Here is a 27,884-nt window from a genome sequence, read left to right on the forward strand (position 1 = left end):
ATCCTCTGCCTGCCATGCTGTCATCCCATATGGGTGCCAGATTCTGTCCTGGTTGCTCCTCTTCCAGTCCAGCTCTCTGCTGTGGCCAGAGGGGTGGGAGGATGGGCAGTGGAGGATGGCCCAAGTGCTTGAGCCTGTGCACCCACATGGGAGACCTGGATGGAGCTCCTGGCTCCTGGCTTTGGTCTGGCCCCATCTCAGCTGTTGCAGCCCTTTGGGGAGTGAACCAGCAGATGGAAGATCTCTCTCTCTCCTCTCTGTAACTCTGCCTTTCACACAAAAGAATAATTGTGTTAAAAAAGGGTGAGAGTAAAAGACGAAGCTCTTTAAATCTGATTGTTTTATAGCCTTGCCTATTTTCCTGCTGAACTATGTGTTTTTTGTTTTTTTTTTTAAGGAAGAGTTATAGATAGTGAGAGAGAGACAGAAAGGTCTTCCTTCCATTGGTTCACTCCCCAAATGGCCGCTCCCACCCACTCCCATGTGGGTGGCAGGGGCCCAAGTACTTGGGTCACCCTCCTTCGTTTTCCCAGACACACTGGCAGGGAGCAGGATCAGAAGTGGCACAGCTGGGACATGAACCGCACCCACATGGGATGCTAGCATTGCAGTCAGTGGCTTAACCTGCTATACCAAAATGCTGGCCCCTCTCACTTTTTTTTCCCATCTCCATATCTCAAACAGAAGGTGAAGGGAGATTCCAGAACCATTTGAGGTGATGAGAGCAAACTGGATTCAACCTTTCTTTGACTTCCTTGAGTGAGAGAATGTACACAGCTCTTAAGGATGGCTCAGGAATTGTTCAGCTTGACAGTGATGTGGAGATGGTCTGTACTTAGTAGAAACTGTCAAGTTTGACCTCTTCCCCGGCTAGTGACACATAGCATAATATTGGGCAGGTGCAGGGTGCCCAGCAGCCACAGGGCCACGAGCATGGAGTCCATATTCTACAGTGCACTGCTCTACTGGTCCCCCAGGTGGAGTGTATGTGAGGTGTATAAAACACTTTTGGCTTCTGTCGGTTTATCGGGACATAACTCCATTGTAAGCGGAAGAGCATCTTAATTTGTCACTTGAAGGTTTATAAGGCCTGTCCATGTTTATTACCTCATTTGATCATGATAACAACCCTAAGAAATACACATCTGGCCAGCGCCGCGGCTCACTAGGCTAATCCTTGACCTGCGGCACCGGCACACCGGGTTCTAGTCCCGATTGCTCCTCTTCCAGTCCAGCTCTCTGTTGCGGCCCAGGAAGGCAGTGGAGGATGGCCCAAGTGCTTGGGCCCTGCACCTGCATGGGAGACCAGGAGAAGCACCTGGCTCCTGGCTTCGAATGGGCTCAGCAAGCTGGCCGTAGCAGCCATATGGGGGGTGTACCAATAGAAGGAAGCCCTTTCTCTCTGTCTCTCTCTCTCACTGTCTAACTCTGCCTGTCAAAAAATAAATAAATACACATCCATATATCTATATATACATATATAGAGAGATATATTTAAGCTGAGAAAATTTAGATGACTTGGCAAAACCAGTAAGTGGGACAGCCCTGTTTGCACGCGGGTGGATGCGTAGACCTGGCCCGGCCCCCTATCCACTGTCGTTGTCACTGGGGGAGGGAACGGCAGATGGGAGCTGTCTGTAAAATCTCTCTGCCCATCCAATAATCTTTTTAAATGTTTTTAAAAATTAATATAAACCCAAGTTTATGATCAAATTCAGGAAACACATGAACAATTCGGAAAAACAAAATTTACATCTTCATTTTTACAGCTGCCAACTGAGCGTTTCTTTGACTTTTCAATGAATGGGACACACCTCAACTGTGCTCAGTGCCTGTGAGTTTGTCACGCGTGGACAGGATGTATTTTCACAGCACCGTGCCGGTAACAAGATGGCTTGAGCTTTCCATTCTGTATAGGATGACTTTAAGCTCACGTTCACGCTGCCTTCCCACCCACGCTCCCAGGAAGTCTCGGGAATGGGCACACTGCTCCGCAGGAGGTGGAGACAAGGGCTCCTAGGCTGGATCTTTCCAGCTGGAACCGTCCATGCTTGGACCACCCCGACCTCATGTTCTCACTGCAGCCTTCACACCAGCTCTGTAAAACAATTTTAACTTTCTTACTTAAAATCTATTACTAGTATATTGCCTGGTGACTTGATGCGTTAACAAAGGAGCACACACTTGACTAAGATATTTTAACTTTCTAGTTGCATTGCATCACAGTGAGTTGCTTTTATAGTAGCCTGCATTTCGTTGTGTGCATTCAAACTGCTCTTGGAAGCAAGCATCTGTAAGCCTCCCAGACTGCCCATGGAGCCCACAGTCCAGCAAACGTATCAGCCTGTGCTTACTACTGTGTGCACATTTAACTATGTTTCTGAACAGCATACAAATTTAGGAAAACCTTGTGCACTCACGATCTGTGCCATGGATTTTCTCCAGGTATGGCCTTAAACACCAGGTGAAATGTTTTCCTTTTGTTGTTTTGGCCATGCCTCCACAATACAATGCTCATCCCAGGGCAAGCAAGATCCATGTTGTTTCTTTGCTCCCTGTAGCTAGAAGTGTGGCCACTAAAGGGTTGGAGTCCCACGTTTCTGAGTGTCTCTTGGTTGTGGTCACTAAGTAAAAGTGGCGAACTCTGCTTCCTTAGGGCTCTTGACAGAGCTTAAGGTTGCTGTGCTCGTCCTGAGTGCCTACCATGGCCCGGCAGTTGTTCATCACCACAAGGCTGTCAGCAGCAGGTGGAGAGAAACTTGGGATCTAAACTGACCGGTGTGCCCCACAGCTGATGCTCCATCACCGCACTGTGGAGATGCGGGATTCGATCCGGTTTGCATCCCTGCCAGCTCTCAGGTATAGAATGCAACAGATAATAATGATGTTCTGTATCCTGTAACGTGAAGCAACACAAATCACTCTGTTTTTAAACGAAGCAAGTGTAGCCTCAATTATGTACACAGCGACAATGAAAGCAGGAGTGGCTGAGTTGCTCGTGTAAAAACGGCTAAAAATAAAGGTGGCAGAACAAGCAGCAGGTGCCAGAGCACCCAGTTCCACATTTCTTTCTTCTCCGTGTATTGAATTAAAACACAATTACAAGTACTGGACGCTTGCGAATGATTAAAATACTTGAAAAGTGAAATGCTGCCATAAAAATAAAAATAAAACCAAGTGTCCTGCCAAAGCCAGCACTTAATTATTCCCATACTTTCCATGCTAATGAAGTGTGCTGGTTTTAAAAGGGTGGGGTTTGAAGCCTCCCTGAACACGTTTTTTAACCTCTTCTGCTCAGTTCTCGCGCTGTAAATTAAGCACAACGGGAGTGATTACGTTCCTCTTGGAACACAGGGAGTAGCAAGCACTCACTATTACACATTGTAAGCCACTCACGCCTTAAGAAATGGCAGACAAACTGCATGGGTAAATTTCGGCATCCAGTGTTCCCACATTGAGATCTGCCGCCGAGCATCTCTGTGAGCTAAGGAGGATTCTCGTGCATGAGTCCTGAGGGGTGGCTGGCTAATGGCCGATTGTGGATGGTTCAGCTCTGTGCTGCATGGATCTCATCACCCAGGTTAGTGAAACACATCATTGAGACCGCAGAAACATGCTAACGTCTTTCGAAGGTTGCTTGTATCCTCTACATCCTACAGCTCAAAGAAAGCCACCTCCTAAGCCTCTGGGACAAGTGCTTCACCTCCAGAGGACAAGAGCTGCTAAGTTCCATGGGAAACAGCATGGACCCAGGGAGAGGGCGAGGGCGAGAACGGAGACCATGAGTACTCTCAGCTGCCAAACCCGTAAGTCTGTCGCACCATCACTTGGTAAGGGGTGTGTGTGTGTTGTTCTTTTTCTTTGAATTTCTTTCCCCACAGGTGGCCTCATGAAGATTGCCACTTGCATTTCTCCTTTTCCTAAATATATCTTGATTGCAAAACAAGTCCCATATATACATTTTTTCCTAGATCCTTGTGTGTCTATGTTGACTGCAGCTGACATTTCAATTTTGTAAATGTCACATTGAAGTGTGCCTAAAACACGAACGTATGATGGATATCAGATATTCACTTTGGATTTTTACTCATCGTGAGAGTCATGGTGGCTGGCTGACGCTCATCTCTCCAACGCACCACCGTCCCTGGTGTGTGGATTCCTTCGTAATCTGCCTGGAACCTGGTCCACAGCTGACTTGTATGATACAATGATGACCTCCTCTTGCCATGCTCTCACTTGGAAAAAATCCACGAATGAGGCACATCCATGTCCTTGTGACATAATCCCAGCCAGCAGTTTTGACTATTTCCCACTAAATGGTTTTTCACAAGTATATGACACATTTCCCCAGTCAAAACCTTGGGTCATGGTTCCCAGTAGTTGGCATGGGTGATGTTCTCTGTGACTTCACAATGCAGATGCCACAGGAAAATCCTGGAGGATGCATTCGACAACTTCTGGGAACATCATTCCGATGTCAGCTTAATTAAGAGATGGTGTGGGGGTTGGTCTTCCCTCCCCACAAAGAAAGGTTTCCCTTGGCACCCGCCCCAGTAGTATGCTATGTAGACGCAGCTGGAAGGTGGTATAGCCATAACATCTGCAGAATGAAGGTTGAGATAATCTGAGCACCTCCAAGTGGAGTCTCCTGTTGTTTGCCTAAAATGAGTTGTTCTTTAACACACAGCCTAGCCTGTTGAAGGTATTGACACTTTCTACAAAGAAAGCTACAGCAAAGCTTTACAAACATGAATCAAAAGTTACAGGGGCCTGGCTTTCGCAACTAAAGGAGAGTGCCAATTGCATTCCATATTGGAGTGCCTGAATTGAGTCCCAACTCTGCATTTGATTCTGTTGCCCTGCCAAGCTGTTGCCTCCCAGGGTACATCTTATGTCTGAAGTACTTGGGTGACTCAGATGTGGTTCTAGGATCCTGGCTTAGGTCTGGCCCAGCCCTGGCTGAAGTGGACATTTAGGGAGTGAATGAGGGAATAGGATCTCTCTCTCTCTCTCTCTCTCTCTCTCTCTCTCTCTCTCTCTCTCTCCCTCCCCCTCTCCCTCTCCCTCTCCCTCTCTCTCCCTCTCAATCTCCCTCTCCCTTCCTCCCTCTCCCTCTCCCTCCCTCCCTCCCTCTGCAAATAAAGATTTAAAAAGCATTCTAACTGGTATGAGACAGAGCAAGGTCCTGACTCCCTCCAAGTGCCAGTGTCTCCATATGGAGAACAAGGATGGTAAAATCAATCTTGGAGGAAGGCTGCAAGGTCTGGAAATGCTACATGCTGTGTGTTTGCCACCACCACTTGACACTTCTCACAGTCAATGGCATGCATTATTATTACCAGAGTTACTGAAAACTCTAGGATCAAGGCAAAGTAATCCCATCCCCAAACCAAAGCAATCATGTGGTTTGGCCTAAATTATGTTATTATGACTCAAGAAGGCAATGTTATCAGAAAATTTGGGGGTGAAATTACAATGTTCTGAAATGCCTTAAATTAATGATTAGAACCCTCACATAGTGTATGTTCTTTGGGAAGGAAATGTCGTCTCCAGGCTTTATCCTGTTCAGCACCACCACTTTTCAGCTTCGCCTTGTTGGGGGAAAGAGGTTGCTGAGAGAAGCCTGCAGAGAAGCAGAGAGCATGTGTTTCACGGGAGAACGGCCCAAATTGTATTGAAAGCCCTTTGCTATTGTGGACTCTGGTGATTCATGCTTGGTGCACCAGCCTAGGTCACGAAGAAGTGTTTTGCAACCGGTGTCTTGGCAGAGCTGTGACTGCCAACTTCACACAGAGCCCCCATAGAAAAATATCCTAACAACCTCCCCACCAAAAAAGAGAAAACATCTCTTTGGGTAAACACTGGGTGAACAGAACAGGGTTAGTGAACAAGCCAGTAAGTCATGGCTCATCCAGAAACCCTGTCAGAACACCAGGTATTTGGTTTCCAAAACACATTGTGCTTGAGTCTCTGTGTTAATTAACCACTGTGGAGTGGCCAGCTTGCAATCCTGGGAAAGACAACCCATGCAGAGCCATCCATGTTCCTTCAAACTGGCTATAAGAGGATAGGGCTGGCGTGGGCTCTACAGCTCTGTGACGATGTTCAGTCCCCAAGGGCCTTGCTTAGCAAGTGAATTCTGTTGGGAAACAAAGCTGGGCCCCAGTCACGGTCAGTGCCCAGTTACATTCTGCGGGGGCCCGTGCCTGGCCAAAAGTAACAGTGGTGTTGCACACACCTATGACCCCTAGACTCGACTTCCTCTCTCTTTAGCACAGAAATCAGCAGGCATACTGGAGGAAAAATAAAACTAAATCATTGGACATCCATTTTTCTCAATTTTCTGTTTTTAAAGTTAATGGAACAAACATATGATTCTGTGAGCAGCTGTAAAATTTTAATCTCAGCGAACAGTGTTTTTTTTTCTTTAATTTATTCATTTGAAAAGTGGAGTTATACAGAAGGAGAGGCAGAGGCAGAAAGAGAGAGAAGTCTTCTATTTTCTGGTTCACTCCCCAAATGGCCACAAGGCCAGTGCTGGGCCTGACCAAAACAGGGAGCCAGGAGCTTTATCCCGGTCTTCCACATGGATGTAGGAGCCCAAGTACTTGGGCCATCTTGCGCTGCTTTTCCAGGCACATGAGCAGGGAGCTGGGTAGGAAGTGGAGCAGCCAGGACTCTTGTAGAGCCCATGTGGGATGCCGGTGCTGCAGGTGGTGGCATAACCCACTACTGCCCCAGAAAGCAGTTTTGCATCTCCTCTCGTTCTCCTTCTTTCACTAGGTGCGTCCAGGTGAACGTTACTCAAGGTGTTGGAGATCTTTGGTCAATGACACTTAGCATGCTTTTGCCGGAAATTGGTAAGTGATGGTTTCCCATGGTCTTTTGTGAACCAAGTCAGGGACAAACATGCTAATCTGTGCAGTATTTGACATACATTGCTCTTACAGAAAGGTCCTGCTATGTCCCCATTTTAGCAGATTCTTGACAGTTTTGAATGCCCCAAGCTTTCCATGATTTCAAGTCATTCCCACAATTGTCTGATTGTCGAATGGGATCTTATGAATGACTTTATAAGTTAATTTAGCAAAATGCAGGTGCAGTAATCCAACAGCATTTTTGAATCTGGTAGAGATATAACCCATCCCTGATTAATTTTTTATAAACTCAGCCTGGGTCCTGATGTTCTAGTTTCTCAATAACAATTGACTTTTACTTGCTATTTAATAAACAGTTTTGGTGAGATATAATTTACATACTATAGAGTTCACCTTTTTCAAGGGTACAATTAAATGGATTTTAGTATACTTGCAGAATTAGGCAACCATCACACAGTCTGTCTTTAGAACATTGTTATCATCCCCTTCATCCCCACAAAAAAAAATCTTTAACCTTTTAGTAAGTACTCAACATTCCCTCCCACCTTCTCCTCTCCCCTTCTCAGAGCTCCAAGGAACCACTGCTCTACTGTCTCTCTAGATCTGCCTATTCCAGACACTTTGTACAAATTATGTTGTATAACATGTGTTCTGTGATTGGCTTCTTTCACTCCATGTTTTTGAGGTTCATTCACATTGTAACTTCAATTATTTTCACTGTTGACTAATCACCACATCTTATGTATTCATTTATCAGATGCTGAACATGTGTGTTGTTTCCACACTTTAGCTGTTATGAATAATAGTGCTAAGAACATCAGTACACACATTTTAATGTGAATGTGTTTTTGTGTCTCAGGTAAATAACCGAGGATGGGGTTTTGCTCAGTCACTCCACATTGAGCATCTCCACACATTGTCAAGTTAGGTTTTGAAGTGGCTGAACTGTTCTGTTTTCCTACCAGAAGTATATGAGAACCAGAATTTCTCAACATCCTTGACAGCATTTGTTACTGCCTCTTTTCCATTATAGCTACTCTGGGTATGAAGTGGTATCCTGTGGTTTCAGTTAGCATTTTCCTAATGACTAATGATGTTGAGCATCTTTTCATGTGGTAATTAGCTGTTCATATATCTTCCTTACAGAAATGTTTATTCAAATCCTTCGTACATTTAAAAGAATGGTTTTCTTTATTGTTGACTTTAAGAGTTGTTCTTAGATCCTAACCACAAGTCCCTTAAAAAGAGTGATGATTGGCAAATAACTTCCTCCATTCTGCTGGTTGTCTTTCACTTACTTGGTTATGTTCTTTGGAGCACAAACGTTTTTAATTTGGGCAAAGTTAAAATATCAAAATATTTAAATTTAAAAAATTCAGTTGGCAAATTAAAATTGTATATTTCCAGGGTATACAATGAGATACTGTTATACATGGATACATTGTATAATGATTACCATAGTCCAATTGATTAACATTCATCACTACCTAGCTGCCTTTGTGTGTGAGAGAGAGTACATGTATGTATGAAGACAATTAACATCTTCTCTCTCATCAAATTCTTAGCAAGTATTAGTAACTAGAGGAACCATCTTGTATATCATGCCCCTCATATATCATTAGTAGAAATGTAAATTAGAGCAGCCATTGTGGAAAACAATAAGAAGATTCCTCAAAAAGATAAAAATCCCTTGTTACCCAACAATACTCCTACTGAGAATGTTTACAAAGTATCTCAAAGGGATATGTGCACCTCCTGTTCACGGCAGCATCACTCAAAGTAGCCAAGACATGGACAAAACCTAAGTGTCTATCAGCGGATGAACAGATAAAGAAAGTGCTTTTATCCTGCTTATACAGTAGAGTGGTATTCAACAACAGAAACAAACCCTGCTAATTACAAAAACTTAGATAGAACTGGAGAGCAATGTGCTAAGCAAAATAAGCTATACACAGAAAGACAAACACTCTTTGAGCTCAGTTCTAGGGGGAAATCTAGAAAAGTGGACGTAGAGGGTGGTCGCTAGGGTTGGAAGATGTTAATCAGCTGCAAATATCAATTATCTTTCAGTTCAGTTATCAATTCAATTATCATCTGCAATTATATGGTAAGTTCTGGGGATCTAATGCACAACATGGTGACTCCCGTTAATACTGTATTGTTTATCAGTGTTTAGTCACTTGTGCTTTTGCTGTTATATGTAAGAAATCATTGACTAACCCAAGATTATGAAGAATTACGTTTTCTTCTCATAATTTTAGAGTTTTAACCCTTATGTTCAGGATACAGTCCACCTAGATTAATGCTTGTACAATGGAGAAAGGGAGGGGGTCTCCCTTAATTCTTTTGTGTGTAGATGTCCTATCAGCATGGATTTCAGAACAAACTCTTTTCCCCCATTGAGTTATCTTGATCCCTTTATCTAAAACCATTTACCATAAATGTTGGATTTTTTTAAAATGCCATTTTAACCCATTTTTAGTATATTTAGGGATTCTTGTCTTTATTGAAAATACATAGATATTCTACAATGACATACCTTTGAAAAAAAATCATATCTTTATTCCAAAATTCAGAGCCCAAGAATTTTTTTGAGTTACTTTGTCCTTGTTATGAGATCCTATTTTTCAAAACCCACATTCGTGATCATGATCTTTCATTATTTTTAGATTTGGCTATTAATAAAATTTCAAAATATATCTTGTAATTTCTGACAGGTAGAGGGTATCACATGGATTATTTGCATCAAAGTCTCTGAGCTTTGGAATTTCTGTAATCTATTCCAGAAAGTGACCATTTCTACCACTCAGAGCTATGTTTTCTTGTAATGCATGTTCTACATGACCCAGGGTTATTATTCTGATGCTATATAGTATTGTTTTTAATATTGTTTTATGGGGGGGGGTGCTGTGGCATAGCAAGTAAAGCTGCCATTTGCAGTGCTGACATCCCATGGGGGTGCCGGTTCAAGTCCTGGCTGCTCCGTTTCTGATGCAGCTCTTTGCTATGGCCTGAGAAAGCAGTGGAGGATGGCCCAAGCACGTGGAACTCTGCACCCAAGTGGGAGACCAGGAAGAAGCTCCAGATTCCTGGCTTCAGAACAGCTCAATTCCGGCCATCTAGGGAGTGAACCAGCAACAGAAGACCTCTCTCTGTGAGTCTGCCTTTCAAATAAATTAGTAAATCTTTAAAAAAAATTACTGTGATAAACATACAAATTTGAGTAGAAATCCAACCACATGTATTAAAGTCAAATGCCTCAATCTAAGAATTTATGGTGGTTAGTCATCACTACAGCATTTGTAGGCAATAATGATTTATATCGGATATAGTGGCTAGAGAGAATATTCTGTCACTAGCTATTAGACTTCCCCTAGTTTCCAAAACATTAATGTGATAAAAGTAAAAATCTGACATAAATCAGGAAAATAGACTAACCTTTCTTGGGTGGAACAGCAAAGTTAGACATGCGTATTCCTAGTCTTCCAACTGTTGATGGCAGCTTTCTCTGAGGGTTCTCGTTGTTCCCAGGGTTGAATTCATTCTCTGGAGCTGTGAGGGGACCACTTAGAGACATTTCCTGTGTATTGGGCTTGTCTCCTTCTACCCATAGTCATCTCCCCACTTTCTATCTCAAGATAAACCTCCTTGATGGAAAAGAGAGAAGCAAAAGAGGATGTGGAATTGAGTTTTTACATCCCCTAAAATTGTACCTCTGTCCTTGGGCAACAGGCCCATTTTTTTCTTCCACATTTATGGTTTCAACCATAAAGCAACATCTCCTTTTTTTCCCCTGCCATCTACATTTTTACAACAGACTTCCTGGCATAATTCTAATAACAGCATGCCATCCACTTGTACTCAACCTTACAGGAGAAGCTGTGAATTGATCTGTATGGTGCCTGGCAGGTGGTGGGGTATGGTAGTAGCCATCATCAACCTAATTGTCATCATGGTTGTCATTATTAATGGTTCCTTTTTCTCTTTTTGGATCTGGTGCCTTTAAAATCTGCGGTCTTTGTGCAAGTTTAAAGCCCTTTTCAAAAAAAAGCCCAAACTCCTAATAACTGAAGAACCCCTTGACTCTAACCATCATCACTGATGCATCGCTGTAAATTGCTTGTCTGTGTTCCCATGAGAAAACCAGATTTCTAATAAAGTCCTTGAAAGAGAAACACTATATTTTCAGCAAACAGGAGGAACAAATTAAAAGTTGGCTCCCAGTCTCAAAGCTTTAAGTGAGTACACCCTATTGCTTTCAAAAGATTTTATGTAAGATATTTAGCCTGGAAAGCTGATCTCACAGGTGTGCACACTTGGTCTGCTCAGGCTGTGACAGAGGGAGCAGGGGGCGGGGAGTCAGAGCCAGGGCGGTCCCCAAAGGCAGGAGTCTGGGTTCAGTGTCTACCTACAACCAGGAGGGCGCCGTAAACAGACACAAGCTCAGAACTACACAGTTGGGAGTAGAAGAGTATCCCAGAGGTGATTCCAATCTTTTTTCCCTCCTTGGTTTTCTTTTTTTCCCCTTGGTCATTGCCATTTTTTGAAGCTGCCGTCAACAGGTCAAAAATAGGAATCTGACTGCTATAAATGGGTCATTTTTGCCGTAGTTGTGCACAAGGTCCGAGACGCTAAGACATCATGAGAAGACCAACAAATAGCTGAAGTTCAAGACAGAATTGGAAGAGAAAAAGAAAACTTTTACAAGATAAAAGCAACATTAGAAACAGTTGCAAGGTACTCTACCAGAAAGCCAACACCAGAACTAAACAAAATCCTAAATGATCTCAAGGTGCCTAGTTGTTCTGAAATTTCTTTACCTTTCAGGATCTTCCCAGGTATGAGATATAGACAGATATATAGTTACATAGATACGCCTACATCTGTATCCATAGATACGTTGGCTTACTTTCCTTTATATACACACACATACCTTCACGGGGTTACAGTTACAGTCTCTGGGATTCTCTGCTCTGCTGGGTCACAGCAACAGGACAGCTTCTGCCTGTAGCATCCTTGCAGAAGCAGTTGTTGATACATTGATCAGAGTTTATGAAACTATTGATGCTCGACACGTTTCCCTGCCTAGAGGAGCACAAGGAAGCCCTCAACTGAACGGCCTCCCAGCTTCCACCCCAAGGCTTCCCAGAGGGGTCATCTGTGCCGTGACATTTGCTCTTGCTCCCTCGGGCTCGCAGCTGGAGGGCGGCAGAAGGCAGGGCGTGGGGAAGCTGCCCCCTTCTCTCTCCCTGTGCGGTCCCCTTCCGACGGCCGTGTCCTCCAAGGAAGGTCTCCATTGCGCTCAAGACAGTTCCCTTCCTCTCCTCAGACCCAGGCTGGTTGCAACCCCAGGACCCCGAAGCCCCAAGCCCAGCACAGACTCCATCAGGAGCAGCTTGCAGAGTTCTCACCAGTTCTTGACAGAACCTGCCCTTAAAATGCTCTTGGTCGACGTGAGTTTAGGCTACAGCCAGCACTCCCACGGGCTTTGTGACTGATGGGTTCAAGGTTTTCCCCCCTCTCTGTCTACCCAATCCTGTGTCGGGATCCCGGCAGCCTGATTCTGAGCAGAGAGTGTTTGCACCCACTCAGGCCCCCAGATCCCATCCAGGCCCAAGTGCCATGATCACATCCCGAGGCTTGGATGAAGTGATGTCTGTCAGGCCAGCAGTTGTCCCTGCACCACCTGCCCCGCCCACCTCTCGAGATTCAGGCTTGCTCTGCATCCCTTGGCCTCCCTCCAGGAACTCAGAGTCCCTGTGGTCACCTCCAGCAGAGCCTTTCAGTCACATGCGCTCCTCACCTCCTAATGCGGCCCCCGCGTCTTCAGTCTGCCTCAGAGCACTGCATTTATTTACCACTTTCTAAAAATGATTTTATTTGAAAGGCAGTGTTAGAGAGACACAAGGAGAGATCTCCCACCTGCTAGTTCATTCCCCAAATGGCCGAAGCAGTTGGAGCTGCACCAAACACAAGCCAGGAGCTTCTTCTGGGTGTCCCACACAGGTACAGGGACCCAAGCACTTGGGCCGTCTTCTGCTGATTTCCATGCACATTAACAGGGAACTGGATTGGAAGTGGAACAGCCGGTACTTGAAACCAGAGCTCATAGGGGATGCCAGCATCCACGATGCCAGCCCATGTACTTGGTTTTTTAATTTATTCATATTTGTTGCGCAACTCCCCTTATGCTTAAAAACGCAGTTACTTTGTAATTCTTCAAAACAGAAACAGTGATTTTTTTCACAAATATTAGGCTCTTCTAACATTAGAATTTCTAAGATTAAGCATATAATGCTATTGCAACTATGAAAATATTTTTCATTTTAATCAATTTTATTGATACACTTACATATATAATTACATTCAAGGTGACTGTTGATAAGTAAGGACTTGGCCCTGCCATTTTTCCATAACTATTCCTAGTGTTTGCTTTGGATTTCCTTTGTACTTTTGCTGGGAGATTTGCTACCTTCACCTTCACCTTCTTTCAGAGTGATGACCATGTTTCTGTGTTTCTGTGTGTTTCTGTGTATAGCACATCCTTCAGCATCTTGTATAGGGCTGGGCGAATGGTGACCACTTATTTCAATTTCTGTTTGTTATGGAAGGTCTTTATTTCACCTTCATCTTAAGGCAATCTGGCATTTCTCCCATGCAAATTTAGAATCTTTGCGTTATGTTTTGCTTTTGAAAGTTTGACTACAATGCGTTATGATGAAGATCTTTTCTGGTCACGTCTATTAGGAGTTCTATGTGCTTCCTATACCTGGATGTGCCTTTCTTCCTCCAAATGAGGGAAGTTTTGTGTTACTATTTGTCTGAATAGGCCTTTGAATCCAGTCTCTTTCCACAGCTTCAGGAGCTCCTATGACCTGTACATTGGGTTGTTTGATAGTATCCCATAAATCTCCAACAGTGTTTTTAATTTTTATACTTTTGCTTTTTTGGTATGAGATATTTCCAAAGATTTGTCTCCTAGTTCAGATACTCTTTCTTCTGCCTTACCAAGTCTATTGTAAAGACTTTCCACTGTATTTTATTTAACATACTGAATTCTTCATTTCTAACATTTGATTTATCTTCAGAATCTATCTCATGGAAAAATTTGTAACTTAGGAATATGCTTTTCATTGCTTCTCAGTAATCCTATCATTTTGAATGTCTTTTTTAAGCATTTCATCAGTCTCTTAATCTTTACATCCTATAGTCAAATGTTGTTGTCTTCCTTGTTCTTGTTTCTTGTGTTTCTGCATGTAGTTTTAGGCCTTTGTGGAAGCACTTGTTGGTTTCCTCCACTGCTGGTTTCACCTTTGAACTATGCTTCTGTGGCTTAGTGGAGTGTCTGCTCCTTCAGTGAACATCCATAGGCACGTGCTGGGTGGGGCCAGGGAGCTCTGGTCACTGCTCAAGGGCGGAGTGAGAATCCAGGGTGACACCAAGTTGGGCACGGTGGATCTCCTCCACTGGCAGCAGACTCTTCACCTCCCCTCTTCCAAGGTGATCAGTGCCCTGAGTTAGCCCACAGTGGCTACGACCCTCACCTGTTCTGGTGCATGAGCTGCACAAAAGATCTGTACAGATCTCACTGTGAGCAGGGAACCCTCTGCAATGACCCCATCCAGGCAGTCAGCGAGCTCTGAGCTCTGATGCCAGACAGAGCAATTGCCCAAAAACCCAGCTACAGCCCACGCCCTCTCATGCAGTGACAGAATTCCCACAGTTGCAGAGTGCAGAGGATTCGCTCCCTGCCCCTCACGACTGCCCCAGCTACAGAGAGAGCAGAGTCACTTCCAGAGCCAGCTGACAGTGGGAGGTCCACCTTGCAAGTCTGAGCTGCAGAGCCTGTGCCAGACTGAGAGGATGGGGGGCACCTCAGAATCCTAAGGGGGTGCCCATCAACCCTCCCAGATGGAATCATAGTCAGTGGGGTCAATGGATTTTTCCCTCTTGTAAAATCCCCTGGTCACACACGCAGGAGCTGCTGCAGCCTCTACTGGTGTCAGGTTGGCACCTTCTCTACCTGGTTGCCAGGCACCCTTGGTTGGTAGGGCGGGTAGGGAGAAAGAAATGTGGGTATCCTGCCCTCTGCTAGGGCTCCAGGCCGGACTCAAAGGCAGTGTGGTCTGCCTGGTTCTCCCTCGTGCAATACCCCCAGTGGCACGGGCTGCCGCAGTCGGCTCTCACCTCGCTCTCAGCAGCTGCCATCCCCTCCACCCCCCAGCTGTGTGGGGTCCGTGCTCACCACTGTGCATCCCCTCTTTCCACACTGTCCCTCTTCTGCCTGTAGAATTTCCACTGAAAACTTGGCTCCAACTCTCCCTGGGGAATGCGCTGGCTCTGCTTGTCTTCTGCTATCTTGCTTAGTCAAAATCAGCATCTTTTCCTATTCCACCATCCTGCGATCACTCTTCTCCAGGAAGACACGGTTACACTTTCTTAATCTGTCCCACTCTCTTAACCCACTTTGACATTTTCCTGGTTTTTACCCTCCATGCAAGCTCTGGATGATTTTTCCAAAGCTCTCTTCCAGTCTGTTAATTCTGTTTTCAGTTGTAATTAATCTACTATTTCACCTGCTCAGTAAGCTTTTATTTTCCTTTTCAAAAGTTCTTTTTCTAATCCTCCTGTTCCAGTCTTCATAGTCTCTTGTCCTCACTCATAGTTCTTTACACATTTGAGGAAAATCATTTTCTGGTTCCTGAAGGATGTTTCCAAAATCTGAAGATGCACTGACTTGTGGGACTTGTTCACAACTGGAGTGTAAGCGCCTGCCTTGTTGACCTAAAGCTCTGGACGTCCGAGGACCCTTGAGTGAAAAGGTGTGTTTCCCAGAGAACTTGAGTGATGGTTTGTTCCAGGGGCCCCGGGGCATGCTTCAATTCAGTTTCCTGCCTGCACAGGTAGCCCAAATGTAAAACCCTGAAATGCATCTGATGGCAGAGTTACAGATTCTCAGGGGAGAATATCTTTTCCCACTATAAACATAACTTAGTTTGCAGTCTCGCCATTCAGAGAAGCATGGATTTTTGCCTGCAAAGCCTGCAGCAGTCATGGTCAAGCCCTGCCTTTGCACAGGACTCTGGTTGTGTTCACGTCCTGCGTCATGATGGTGTGACAGACATGTGAGGGCTGCCTTGACATCAGGAGAGGGTTTTTTTCATTCCAGTCTTCATTCCTGGTCCCTGGGAACTCAAACTACACTCTGACATTATCGATAGAAAATAAGGGTTTATATTAACAGAATCTAAAACATGGTCTACATTTACCTCTTCCTCTTTCTGCTCTACTGGTATTCTCTTGCGTGGATATGAACAATTTGCTTTTGTCCGTGGGTGATTACTCATTTTTTAACAGAGCCAACGTTTTGATGTAGAATAATATTAGGAGAAGTGTTCTTGTTTAAAAAGATTTATGTATGTATTTGAAAGGCTGGGCATCAGAGAGGGAGGGGGGAATAGGGAGAAAGGGAGAATGGGAGAGAAATCTTCGATTTGAATGGTCCAAATGGCTGCAGCAGCCAGGTCTGAATCAGGCCAAATCCAGGAGCTTGGAACTCCCTTGGGGGCTCCCAAATAGGAGGCAGGGGTCCAAGCACTTGGGTCATCTTCTGCTGCCTCCCAGGAGGATGTGCAGGGAGCTGGACTGGAAGCAGAGCAGTCAAGTCTCTAACCAGCACTCCCATTGGGGATGCTGGAGATAAAGGTGGCAGTGTAACCCGCTGCACCAGCATGCCAGCCCCAGGAGGGGTGTTCTTGATATGGGGTTACAGGTGCCTCTGCACCCCTGCGAGGTTACTCTGCCAAGCCTCAGCTGTTTCTCCTCCTCGGGCCGTGCCACTAAGACCCCACAGGTTTCGGCACAAAAGAGGTTTTTGGTAGATAATTTTCTAATGCATCAGTGTACCCTGGACCACCCGGGTTTGTTAGCTTGAACACGTCTGCATTGTGTCTCTTTCTCCTATTTGGGTTCACACTCACTTCCTTCAACTTTGGCTTCCAAACCTTCAGATCACACAGTGAAACCCTCATAGGCTAACCCTTTCCCCTTCTCCAGAGCACTTATAAGCCAGGGGGCTAGGTCAGACATGAGCCCCTTCTTGGCCATTCTGGTATTTGAGCTAGCTGGCTGCAAGGGACAGTCTCTGACTTCTAGGTTTGCCCACAATCTGGAGAATTAAAGGATCACTAGTGGACTGTAGCCCTGACTTGTAAGGAAATTTGAACCCAATATCCTGGCTGAATAGCCAGTGTAGCCTTGAGCTTCCTCCTGTTCTCACTGGTACTGATTTTGCAGTGTTTGAAAGGTTTGGTTTATAACTTGTGGCTTGAAGCTGGTCTACTTTTTTTTTTTTTTGACAGGTAGAGTTAGTGAGACAGAGAGAAAGGTCTTCCTTCCATCGGTTCACCCCCAAATGGCTGCTATGGCCGGCGCACTGCACCAATCAGAAGCCAGGAGTCAGGCGCTTCCTCCTGGTCTCCCATGCGGGTGCAGGGTCCAAGCACCTGGGCCATCCTCCACTGCCTTCCCGGGCCACAGAGAGAAGCAACCGGGACACAATCCTGTACCCTGACCGGGACTAGAACTCGCAGTGCCGGTGCCACAGGCGGAGGATTAGCCTAGTGAGCCGCGGTGCTGGCCTGCTTTCTTCTTATATTGGAAACAGTGCGTTTTCCTTGTTTTTCACCATTTCTTTATTTGCAGTTGGGTTTGTGAGTGAGCATGAGTTGCAGCCTACAGCATCCTTTCCCTGCTGGAGTTAGGCCTGTCATACACAACCCCCTCTCTGCCATCGGTTCCCTGGCAGCAACACCACCAGGCCTTGTTTAATTATTTCAGCATCAGGCTTGGATTTTTTTTCTCCACAGACACTGGTTATCTTCTTTTCTGTTGGGGGTTATTAAATTTAATTTTTAGGCCGGCGCCGTGGCTCAATAGGCTAATCCTCCGCCTTGCGGCGCCGGCACACCGGGTTCTAGTCCCGGTCGGGGCACTGGATTCTGTCCCGGTTGCCCCTCTTCCAGGCCAGCTCTCTGCTGTGGCCAGGGAGTGCAGTGGAGAATGGCCCAAGTGCTTGGGCCCTACACCCCATGGGAGACCAGGAGAAGCACCTGGCTCCTGCCATCGGAACAGCGCAGTGCGCCGGCTGCAGCACGCCTACCGCGGCGGCCATTGGAGGGTGAACCAACGGCAAAAAGGAAGACCTTTCTCTCTCTCTCTCTCTCTCTCTCTCTCTACTGTCCACTCTGCCTGTCAAAAATAAAAAAAAAAAATTTAATTTTTAGTGTTGATTTTATTTACTTGAATGAAAGAGACAGACACACACTCCTGCTAATGACTGCAATAGCTGGGACTGCACCAGGCCAAAGTTGGGAGCTGGGAGCTCAATCCAGGTCTCCCATGGGGGGGCAGGGACCCAGGTTCCTGAGCCATGAACTGCTGCCTCCCAGAATGCATAGTAACAGGAAGTTGGAATCGGGAGCAGAGCTGGAACTCAAAGCCAGGCACTCTGATATGAGATACAGGCGGCCCAAGCTGTGTCTCAACTGTTGTGTCATCTGCCTGACCTTGGGTACCAGAAAATCCCATGGTGCTTTTCTCCCTGGCATTTGTGTGTCATCACAGAATATTTCCGTGTTTGTGCTCTGAGCCTAGAGCGTGTGGTTAGAGCAGTGTCTCAGGGCAGCCTGACTGCTTGGAGGTCTGCATCGAATTCATTTGCACTACTGATCTGTGAGCAGTAGGATTTTAACTAATGCAGAGTTTCGTAATTATGATCCATAGAATGTACAGGAGGGTGGCAGGTGTGGTTAAGCGAGCCATGGACCAGTAAAATACACAGTTGCCTTAGCCCCAGGAATCAAACTTAAGGCCTTTGTTTCATTAGCCCTGTATTTCTACCTAAACGAACCAATCGGCCACAGATTCAGTTTTCTATTCCACATGTAATGTACTTCAATATTCCATCTGTTGATGTTCCCAACTACCCCAGCAGGTGCAACGCCACTAATCTCAAAATATATGTAATATATTCTCCCTGTGGAAGGTACTGCAAGTGCACACACTATTACTCCTTTCCTATATGTATGTTAGTTTTCTTAGCTACATGTTGATTTAACAAAGATAGAAAAAGAAGTATAGGTAGGGGCCAACACTGTGGCATAGCGAGTAAAGCCACCGCCTGCAGTTCTTGCATTCTTATGGGTGCCAGTTTGAGTCCCAGCTGCTCCACTTCCCATCCAGCTCCCTACTAGTGTGCCTGGAAAAGCAGTGGAACATGGTCCAAGTGCTTGGGTCCCTGTACCCAAGTGGGAGACCTGGAGGGATCAGCTTTGGATCAGCTCAGCTCTAGCTGTTATGGCCATTTCAGGAGCGAACCAGCAGATTGAAGAACCGCCCCCCCCCTTAACTCTGCCTTTTAAATAAAATAAGTCTTTAAAAAAAAGAAAGAAGCATAGATAGTGTATGGCCTCCCTCTTGGCTGAAATTGTGACAAATCTGTTTCAGATCTTCCTTTTAGCCTACATCTGATTCCACTATAATACTGCCCTAAAATAAAAGTCTAAAGGGTTTTACTAACTTTTAGGTTTAATCAATTCTGCTTGCTCTAGGTAAACAGAGAGGAACAGCTCTGGCCAAATGCCTACCATCCCGTGCAGGTGCAGGGGTTAAGTGGTGCATTGTCACCCTTAGAAGTCTCTGAAACCTGGTATTGCCCGTCTTTGGAAGGGGAGTCCTCTGCCTTTCTTGGTAATTAGCTGGGCGTTGTGTCATCGGTGTATACTGAATTTGCAATCAGTTCTGCTTTAATGCTTATTTTGAATGATGCAAATTGTTTTAAATTAATACATTAGGAAACAATTTGAGCATTACATGGATTTTATGTTTGTTTACACACACGTTTTGTCTGCAACAATCAGTAGAGGAACACAGAAAACTGGGCTTGGCTCAGCAGAGATGAGAAAGGACACACCAAACAGCACACACATTGACATCCCAGTCGGCCAGCGCCTGCCAGCTCCTTGGCTTCCCCGCGTGGAGCTCGAGCCACACCAACACATGTCCCAGGCTCAGTTTCCAGCCCTCCCTCCACCACTTCCTGTCACTCCCCAGCTGCCACCCTCTCCAGAAAACTCCACACCCTTGCAAGGTCAAGTGCCATGTTCAGTGAAGCACACGTGTCTTGCTCAACCGTCCCACGTGTGTGAGACGATGCCATTCGTCTGTCGGGTTCCCAGCATTTAAAACAACTTCACGGACAAAGTTTTGGAGTGCTGTGTACCAGCCCCATTTCTCTCATAATCCCTATAGTTGCATTTAACTTTTTTTTTTTTGCATTTAACTTTTGAGATTACCATAAATTCATGTGCAATATTGGAAAAAAATAAACATGGACTGATTAGAGTATCCGTTACCCAGGCGGTGGTAACACCTTGCAAAATAACAGTCCAGTGCTACGACTAGGATATTGACATGCAGACAGTCAAGATCCAGGGCCATTCTGTCACACGGGACTCCCTGTGCTACATTGCAGCCATGGTCCCTCTCCTCCTGGCTCCCCTCCCTATCTCTGACCCTGCCAACGCCTCCTCTGCTTTCTATTTCCATAATCTCTGTCTCTTCAAGAATATTACAACACAACTGGAACTTGTAGTGTTGAGGGGATTGGCTGTCCTTAACACAGCTCCATGGAGATTTGCTAGAGTCACTGCGGCATGTACAGTTTGTTCCTTTCTGTTGCTAACTTGTAATCTAACCTGCAGATGGACCAAAGTGTGTGTCACCATTCAAGTCTGGAGACCACCAGACTCATCCTAGCTTTGCAAGCTGCTATAAACATAAGAAGTCTTGAGTTCTGCACCTACCTTGGATCCCACTGTAATACTGCCCCAAAGGAAGGAAGTACCACCAAGTAAGTCTTGATTTCTCTGGGATAAATGCCCACGAGAGAAGTTGTTGGGCCTGATGGAAGTTGAATGTTTATTATTAGTTTTTCAGAGTGCCTGGAGCATTCTACCTGCTACGCACCAGCCATGTCAGTGTCCTGGTGTCTCCACCACCTCCCCATCGGAGGTAGAAGCTATTCTGTGACTTTGATTTGCATTTTTCTAGTGGCTGACGTTGTTGAACAACCTTTAGTGTGTTCTTGTACCACTGGTCTATGCCCTGTAGCAAGATGCCTGTTGCTTGCTTTTTGAACTGGATTGGATCGTTTGCTTTTTTATTGTTGGGTTTTCTGCATTCTTTCTATACTCTAGGTACTAGGCCCTTGTCATTGGTAAGTTTGTTTTTTTTCCCAGTTGATCACTTGTCTTTTCTTGGTCTTGTCTGTTCTGGAGTTTTTCAAAGATGCAAAGTTTTCCGACTTAACATTTTTTTGTTATGGTTCCTGCTTTGGTGCCCACTGATGGCTTTGCATAGCGTGGTGGCTTCTACGCAAGTACTTGCAAAGTTACAGCAGGACGGACTGTACTTGGGATAAAGTAAGAGCTATTAGCACAGCTAATTCATCATCTTCCAGTGAGCTGTCTGTGGCTCATTAAAATTGTAAAAGCTCAGTCCACTTCTAGAGTTCCATGTACAGCACATTCGTGTTCTGTGCTGCACTACATTCGTGGGAGTTTTGGCAATTACGTGCTTGGTTTGACAGCAGAGATAAGACACACAGAGAAAGAGCTGCACAAGTGTGACTGTGCCCACGGCCGCACACTAAATGTACCAAGGACTCCCAGTGATGAGCAGGAAAAAGTCTGGCCCTGAGCTGATGGACCTCTGTTAATTGCAAAGCAGTGAGATAAAGACATCTATTAAGTAAGACCTCCATTTCAACAAAAAGCTCAATACTGTGCAGACAGGCCCTCCGCGAAGGTACCGCTTTGACTCTGAGCACAACCGCTGGGAAACTGACCTTTTTACCTCTCCCTGCCCAGGGCTTTCCCAGATGTAAACTTAATAGCTTCAACTCCGAGTGCTATCGGCCTCATAAAGTGTGAGCCCGGGCCGTCAGCGCAGGCTGCCATCATCCTGTAACGGAGGAGGCTGCCACTGTGCGGGGCTCCAGCCGAGTGCCTGCCAGGGAAGGCATCAAAGCTGACCTGCTCTTTCCACAGCTTTCAGGGTGCAGAGACGTGACCTCGAGTTAGTTCTCTTGCATGCAGAGGAAAGGGAGGGAGGAGAGTAAGGTATTACATGAAACAAAGACTATATTATTTGGTACATATGTTATGGTTTACCCCATTCCATCCTCTGAACGAGAGACCGTCTGCCTGCAACTTTTCCAAGCTTTTAAAATCCTTCTTTATAGTCTGTGCAGTCAACTTAATGAGGACCATTTGACGAGCAGAAGTGCAATGATGTCATTTGGTCTCTCCTCCCTCTCCCCCTCTAAACACAGGATATCATCCGCCCTGGACGGGACAAAGGCTGTGCACACAGCTTCCCAACTCTCCACGGGAAAGCTCTGCCATGCGTTGGAGCACGGTGAGTGCTTTGACATTATACGAAACACTTCCTGTGCCTGCCACCACCCAAGACTTCTCCCGTGCACTCGCCTAGAGTTTACTGAGCGCCCGTGTGCCAGCAGGATACTAGGGGTTTTGCTTTGCTATGTGCACTCACAACAAGCGTGCAATGCTGGCTTACACAGCTCTGGAAAATCAGTACTGGGCTTGCCTCGTTATATTATACCCAATGGAGTCCTGCAGCTGGAGCATGCTGGCTCGGGAGAGCCGATTGTTAGGTTTTCAGGAATAGTGCGAGTGCTTATTCAACATAGTCATTATTTAAAACTGCATCATATAAACTTGCAGCTAAATTAGATCTATTCAAAGCATAGCTAATAAATGCATCTCACTGGTTCCTAATTATTTTACTACATTTTGCTGGTCTCTGCACCTTGAGGCTATCAGAAACCATTGCGTCAATGTGGTAGAGATGCTATGGTGCTCAGATGACCCTGTGTCCCAGTTCCATTTTCACAAAGGCTGCATTGGTGGCTTACAGTTGGAATATTTGCAGCAGGGAAGTCAAAAATGCTGCCATTGGGAGATCTGACCCTCCAGAAGGCTGGCTGCACTTTCCATGGCTTAAGCGTTGTGCTGCAAAGGCTGTGCCCTTGACCCTCAGTTCTGTGCATGACCTTGAGTCAAAGAAATCGACTTCCATGGCAGAAAGCAGCTCTGGGTCGTGGACCCCAAGCATCTCTCACTCCATTGTGGTCCAGTGCATTCTTCGTTGGAGATGGAAACACACTTGAGTTGGGACCTGAGCTGTGTGCACACTACTAATTCACACCTGTCTGAGCATGGCGGATGGGGCCTCTAAGCCAGTGTGTGCAGGAGGACATAGGAACCCCGTGAGAAATAATGTGTCCTAAGGACAGAAAAATGTGATTCACCCAAGTGTGGGCCGAGAGCAATGGTGTGAGGGAGGGGGCTCCTGGGAGCAGTGCTGGGTGTACTTGGTCCTTAGTTCTCTTCTCTCCACCACAGCACTATGCCAGGGGCCTGCCTGGAGAACTCCCGCGAGAGATGGCGGCAGTAGGAGCAAGCCTAGGAGGGGCCCAGCAGCACTCTGAGGTTTGCAGTGTGAGCTCTGTGTCCATGGAGTAGCGCGGCACGACTTAGGGTGGGAACTTCACTTCAGCACGAGGTTGACCTGGAATTCAGGGAACCCAACACACCAGGCAAAGCACGAGAGGCCCCAGGAATTGGTCAGCCTGGCTGGGAGGGATCTGAGTTGCTGAGAAAAGACTTGGGAAGCAAGGGAGCTCCGAGGCGCTCCAAGTGACCCTGAAGGAGCACGCAACTCCACTCCGTGGCCAGGAAGTCTCTTTATATAACCAGCATGCAAACAAGCCGTAAGTCATCTTGACCAGATCAAGAGAAATGTCAGAGAAGGGCATCCCCGTGTTACTTTAGGGGGCAACTGCCGTGTTGCACTACGTCAGATATGGTTCCCTCCAGGTTGGATCGGATGCACTAGGACAAAGCTGGTTGACCTGAACTCTAGGATAGGAAGACACAGAGCCAGAATGGATAGAAATTCTCAGTGGGTCTCTGTTTCATTCTATCAAGACTGGATAAAAGTAAAACCTAGTATGTAGGTGGATGTCTTCCAGTAAGAAGAATCTGGAACATTCTGTCTGGGCACTCTCATCAAAAAGCACCCCTCCTGCTGCATGAATGAGACGAAGGCAGCCACCCACAAGCCCTCAGGCTTTGAGCGATCTGAAGATTGGGGTTTTGGTCCCAGCTCTGCCACTTTCCACACAATGACCCACTTTCAGTCACCCAACATCTGTGTCCCTCAGCTCGCCAGCTGCAGTGGGAGGATCCCGACATCCTAGGATGCTAGATGTGCCAACGCAAAGGAAAACCATGCCCACAAGGAACTGTGTTTGCACTCATCCAAGTGGCCACACAGTCCATCGTCAGATAATACCCTCTGGAAGCAACCTTCATAGCAATCCTTGACTGGCGACTGGCATGGACACAGTGCTAAGGCCTCCTGGGTTCCATTGCCAGGTCTCTTTTTTTTTTTTTTTTTTTGACAGAGTGGACAGTGAGAGAGACAGAGTGAAAGGTCTTCCTTTGCTGTTGGTTCACCCTCCAATGGCCACTGCAGCCAGCGCACCACGCTGATCTGAAGCCAGGAGCCAGGTGCTTCTCCTGGTCTCCCATGCGGGTGCAGGGCCCAAGCACTTGGGCCATCCTCCACTGCCTTCCCGGGCCATAGCAGAGAGCTGGCCTGGAAGAGGAGCAACCAGGACAGAATCCGGTGCCCCGACCGGGACTAGAACCCGGTGTGCCAGTGCCGTAAGGTGGAGGATTAGCCTATTGAGCCACGCTGCCAGCCGCCTCCTTTTCCACTGGCTGAGCCGGCATGTCCAGGGAAGAGCACTACTAAAGAAACCTCACTGCAAATGCTCTGAGGTATTTTCACAATGAGAGTTCATGTGTGCATGACAAAGAATGATGTGGATAAAAGGCTACAGGTGATAAAGACCTAAGGAACAGAGCACAGTTCAGGTCTGAAGTCTAACTGTCCTCCCTGACTTGATGGTGCAGGCTGTCAGGCATAGACCAAGCATAATTCAGATCTTTCAAAGATGCCGTACCCACTAAGCCCAGTTGAAAATAAGTAGATTGCTAGGCATTCCGGATGGTTTCTGATTTTGTTGCTGAACATAAAAGATAGAACCTAATATGCAAGTAATTTGCATATTGGTTACCATGTCAGCCCCTGCCAGTCACGATGACATTTTTTACACATCACTCGAAAGTGAGGAAACTGAGGCTGGTACTTCTCAGAGAAAAGCAATTTGCAAAGCAAAAAAAAAAAAAACAAAAAATGTTAAGATGGCTCTCACTCTCTGGTAAGGACACTGGATGTGGCTCACAGGTAGACAGGCAGCTATGTGTCACCAAAACTGATCAAATGTCGTGCTTCGAAAGTTTGTTTTGTTTATCTGATAGGCTGAAAGCCAGAGTCTCCCCCTCTGGTTCACTCCCCAAATGCTTGCAACAGTTGGGGCTGGACCACTATCAAAGCTGAGAGGCATGAACTTAATCCAGGTCTCCTTTAGAGGGGGTTGGGGGTAGGAACCCAAGTATTCGGTCCCTCACTGCTGCCTCCCACGGTCTCCTTAGAAAGCAGTGAGCAGCAGGAGCCAGAGTCGGGTGGCAACCCAAGCACGCTGATGTGAGGTGCGAGTATCTAACCCAGCATCTTCCAGGCTAAACGCCTGCTCCCTGGAATCCCGTTATTGGTTAGGGAGTATATTACTGAGAATCAGACGGGAGGAAGGGAAGAGCACCTTTCTCCTGAGGAAAGCAGTTATCTGAATTCCTTATGCTGCTTACATATGAGCTACACCTGACTCCATCCTAAAAGACATATTGCTGCTGATGTAGTTTGCCTTAAATACTCTGATTCCCATGCCCTGTCTAACCTGGGTGACATTCACAGCTTTCTAACCAACCTGAAAGGCATTCACATTCACCAGTCTTGTGCGCATGGAGCAAGTCTGGTTGCATGACTCTGATGGAGATGAGAAAAGTAAGGAGGGGAGACGGGCCACCAGGTCTGTCTTTCCGGATCATCATCCTGGTGATAAACTCAACACTGATGCAAGGGTCCGGAGTTGCGAGTTCTAGACAGGGGTCTGCTACCTGTGGGCGATGTCTCCCTCAGCAGCCCCTCGAGTTGAATGAAAGAAAACCCTGACCCCTTCTAGTTCTGTAGTCTAGGATTCTTCCTTGGAACCAGGAATATCACTGTGGATAAACTGACTTGCTGTCTCATTCAATGACAAAACTTGAGCACTTTGGAATGCGGGTGGTTCTGCGGGCCAGAAGGAGTAAACTGATTGCCCCAAATCCCACAGGAGGGGTCTCTGAGCTGCTAAGATAAACGGTAAGCAGCAAATCTAGGGGTCACTTTGCTATAGAGAAGGAAGAAGCATTGTTCCACAACCCTCTAGGGGGACAAACCTGGCCCCGCAGTCCCTTAGGTACAGTCTTGGTGTAACAAACTACCCAAAATATGGACCACAGACTGTCAATAGGGGAGGAGAGAAAACAAGTGAAGAACAGGAATATACATTAGATCGAGTTACAGAAAGGTAGATAGTGCCCATTTGGTGGGTAAGCACTTGGAATGTGCCGAGTACAAGTTGAGATGAACTGTAAACAAAAAGCAAATACTGATTTTTGAATATCTGATGAGAAAAATGTTACATATCCCAGTAAGTTTTATATTGAGGCTGGTGCTTTGGCACTGAAGGTTAAGCCACCAGCTGCAATGCCAGCATCCCATATGGGTACCGGTTTGAGTCCTGGCTGCTCCACTTCTGATCCAACTCCCTGCTCATGTGCCTGGAAAGTAGTGGAAGAGGGCCAACGATTTTGGGTCTGCTCCCACAGGGGAGACCCGGAAGAAGCTCCTGGGTCCTGGCTTCAGCCTTGCTCAGCCCCAGCCATTTGGGGCGTGAACCAGCAGATGCAAGATTTTCTGTCACTCCCCATTTCTGCCTTTCAAATAAAAAAGTCTTAATGTTTTATATTGAATGCATGTTGAAATGATTATATTTTGGATAAAATATACACATGACTACCATTAGTGTACTTATTTTTACATTTTAAGATAGGTCTACTAGAAAACTTAGAGCCCCTATGTGGCTCCCATCGTGTTTCCACTGAGGGGTGCTGGTTCAGATCTCCTGCTGACCCCCCACGGACACAAATCTTTGTTCTGTGTCTGGGCTGTGCAAGAAAACAGACTGAACAGTAGGGCAGGAAGGAGACGCACTAGGAGGCATATCTGGGGGTGGGGAAATCACCACTGTGACAGGAGCTCAGACGCCAACTGTCCTAGCATTGCCATCTCTCTTTACACTCTAAGTCAAACATCACGTTTGTCACTTTTGTTTTTGTTATCCACGCATCCTTTCTCCCTCCTAGGTTTACCCGTTTTTCTTTCTAAAGCACTTGGATTCAAAGAAACAGGGATATGTATGTTTTGACTTTCATGGTGGGGAAGTGAGGAGCAGGTGGGAGACCCCCAGGGGCACCACCATGGGGGTGAAGCAGTGACTGAGTAGACACAGGACCGCCCAGTGATGTCCACCCCCCTGTCTTTCAGCACAGCCCCAGTTGCAGTCATGTATCCAATATGTTGGATTATTTCCTTTTTGTTAAGTCAGTAGGAGATTCGGTAGTATCTCACATAGTTGACGCCGTACTTTCTCAATTCCACTTCTGAATATTTACCCTGCACACACAAGGAGCAGTGTCCACAGCAGCACTCTTTGCAATAGTCTGATCAGTAGGAGAACGTGGTATATTACCAACGTGCAACAAGTACGGCAACCAAGAGGAGCAAAATGGAATCTCAGGCATAAGGTTCTTCAAAACGTGCACGGCAAATATACGATATGAAAAACTACGTGGACTCCAAAGTAACTTTGTACCAAATTAAACTCCTCCCAACTTCTTACAAAGAATA

The sequence above is a fragment of the Lepus europaeus genome, chromosome 15 (genome assembly GCF_033115175.1).
Source record: "Lepus europaeus isolate LE1 chromosome 15, mLepTim1.pri, whole genome shotgun sequence".
NCBI lineage: Eukaryota > Metazoa > Chordata > Mammalia > Lagomorpha > Leporidae > Lepus > Lepus europaeus.